Consider the following 3,197-nt stretch of genomic DNA (forward strand, 5'->3'; position numbering starts at 1 on the left):
TTTTTTTTTTGGTGAAAATACACATAGTCAAAGACCCACCATTTCAAAAATTTCTACATGCACAGTTCAGTGACATTGACTACGCTCTTCCTATTGTGCTGTTATTCTCACTTAAGATTAAGGCTTACAGAACAAAATAGTTTCTCATTTAACCGTTACTACAAATGTTACCCTATGACAATGGTTAACAAAAAAATATGGAACACTTCACGAATTTGCATGTCATCCTTGCGCAGGGGCCATGCTAATCTTCTCTGTATTGTTCCAATTTTAGTATATGTGCTGCGGAAGCAAGCACAAGGACAGTGAGTTTTTGATAAAAGGTAAAAAAGCAGGACTTCCAACTGGTTCCTAACAGTTCAGTAATTGCTGATGTTAATGAGGCAGCTTACAGGTGGCTTAGCAACCAAATCTGTTGCTTATGAGATTTTGATCTGATTAGAAAACAAATATAGGTGCCCGCTCCAAGGTGGAGGCTGACTATGCAGCTCTGAAAGCGTATCTCTCTCCAAAGGACTACCAGTAATCCAATCTCCAACATGGATCCCAAAAGCTTCAGAAGGCTGATGAGGGAGATTGTATTAGGCAGGGTTGTGGAGATTGACACACTTTCAAATCAGCTCAGTTGGCCATCATCTTTAAGTAGGGCTTCAACGTTGGTTTCTTACTGGGATCAAAATACGACAGGCAACAGATTTGGTTGCTGTGCAATGCTTAAATTGCCATGGTTTGCATATGCTGCCCATGTTTACATGAGCAATTATTGAACCATTAGGAATCAGGTCTGAAGTCCTGCAAAAAAGGAACACCCAAGTATGGGAACACTTAAATCTCTTGACTGGGGCTTTTTCTTCATTCCTTGAAACAACTGGCCATGAGACGCAAGGAGCCACAGGTGCAGAAACTTTGCCTACCTGTCTTTGCTGAGATCTTACATGGGTCAGTTGGGACATGTGAGATCATAGACAGTATGCCTGGAAGAGAAGCCTTATTTATCATTCTGTATATCTTTCATTCTCTATATGCAGACTGTCTTTGAGGCTTGGAATCATATTGCCTAAAGTCATTTGACCTTTGTACTTCATTCTTTCTAGTCATTCCAACATCTGAGGTTAATAAATAGGGGCTGATCAGACAAAGAGGGACCACCTGGGCTCCTGATGCTGCCTAAGCCCCAGGAGACATGATACAATCTATTATGGGCATGTAAAGAGGCCAATAAAAGCCCTGTGTCCTCAGGCTCAGATGGAGGAGAGTCCTGATTGATGACTATGTGGGGGAGAGGGAAGTGCCATTTCTCTTTCAAAATAGAGACTAGGCCTTGTAACACCTCCCTGACTTCTCCTATATCTCTTATTATGCCTTGTTTGTATCCTTTTTGGTTGTAATACATCTATAGTAATATGGTATATACTCCATGAATTCTGTGATTCATTCCAGGAATTAACAACCCCACAAGGGTAATGGGAGCCAGCTGGGGCTGGTGGTTGCTGTCTTAGGCTGGGTTCTCTAGAGAAGCAAAACCAGTAAAGCATATAAATATGTATAGAGAGAGATTTATATCAAGGAAACAGCTCACATGATTGTAGAGGCTAGAATGTCCCAAGTTTGTGGATCAGAGTAGAGGCCCAATTCACGAAGCCACAGAAGCTGGTGAGCCCAAGATCAGCAGATCAGAGAGCAGAGCTCCCACTCACAGGCTGTGAAGATTGATGAATCCAAAGTTCAGCAGATAAGCTGACAGCTCAAGTCCCAAAAACGAGAGGTGAGATGACAGGAGGAAGCTGCAGGATCCAGAGTGAGCAAAAAGAACGTCCGCTTATATTCAGATATAGGCCACACACCCAAGGAAACTTCCTTTCATCTGACTGGCTACTCACAACATATTCAATCATGGGAGTGATCACATATAAACACTGGGAATCATGGCCCAGCCAAGTTGACACACAGTCTTAACTATCACAGCTGCTTATTTGGCAGTCTAAAAGAAAGTGTCTTTCTACTGTGTGAGCTCTGACCTAGCTCTGGGTTGCTAGTGTTGAAAGTCAGTGTCCTTCTAACTTGTGACCTCTGACCCAGCTCTGGGTATCTGGGAGTGAGTGTACTGTGAGTGCCTGGTAGCTAGGATGGCAAAGTGGGAAATTGAGAACTGAATCCATTTCCACACTCTGGGAAGTAGATTCATGCTGATCCTTAACATGCAAGTAGTCCTTAAGGTGGTATTTGCCAACCATGCCGTTTCTTTAGTGCACTGTTAAATTCCTTGATACTGGGATTTTTGACCAGGAAAATATCAAGAATTACGGATAATACTGCATTATCATGGCACCCTGGGACCAAACAATGAACTGATGCTGGTCGATCTGTAAAACCTCTTGTCTCCAACTCTCTTTTTCTGTCATCTCTTTACCTTATTGGTATTCTCATCAACTTTCCATCTCCAGTTCATCCTGATCTCATGTCCACTGATAGATAAATAAGATCTTGTCAAGTATTTATTGCAGTGAGACCAGTGCTTGTTAATTTCACATTTATAAAAATTAAGTTCTGTGTAGCAGAGACAGAGTCTACCAGAACCTGCCCTGCACTGACCCCCGGCCATATCCTGTTGGCCCCAATATGCGCTACAAATGACCCATCCTAGCCCCTCCCCCTCTGCTGGACCTGCCCTGCTGCACAATAGCTGAGTGACTGGCCCTGCCCACAAGACAAGGTGGTGAGAACTATTGTGCCCTCAGATGAGCAAACAACAAAGAACACCCAGATTGCCTGTTCAGACATAACCAAATGAAACCAAACAGCAGGACGAAACAAACTCTATATTCAATAAATTAAGAAAATAATTACTGATTGTCTCAAAGATAGCAGAAAATATCAAAACACACACACAAAAAGGACAGGATGGCTCCAGTAGATGTCCAAAAAAAAAAAACACCAGATGACCTTCCATAGAAGAAAAGACACTAGAACTATGTGATAGGGAAATCAAATAACTAATATTCAGGGCTATTCAAGAGTTGAAGGAAAAAGCAGACAAAAATGAGGAAAAAAATAGACAAAACCATGGAAAAGACAGACAAAATCATGGAAAAGACAGATAAAAAATGGAACAATTCAGGAAAATTATACACGAACAAAATGTCAAAATAAATTCACAACTAGAAACCATATAAAAACAGCAATTAGAAATACAAAGT

The 3,197-nt window shown here is 41.5% G+C and overlaps 1 non-coding gene across 1 annotated transcript; it reads right to left on the reverse strand.

Annotated features, from left to right (window-relative positions):
- Positions 1-191: 191 nt before the first annotated feature.
- Positions 192-298, reverse strand: LOC111820592 (U6 spliceosomal RNA). Its single transcript, XR_002824128.1, has one exon. It is a non-coding gene; the product is annotated as a U6 spliceosomal RNA (small nuclear RNA).
- Between the last annotated feature and the right edge of the window lie 2,899 nt (positions 299-3,197).

This window comes from Trichechus manatus, unplaced genomic scaffold, assembly GCF_000243295.1.
Source record: "Trichechus manatus latirostris isolate Lorelei unplaced genomic scaffold, TriManLat1.0 scaffold00043, whole genome shotgun sequence".
NCBI classification, from domain to species: Eukaryota; Metazoa; Chordata; class Mammalia; order Sirenia; family Trichechidae; genus Trichechus; species Trichechus manatus.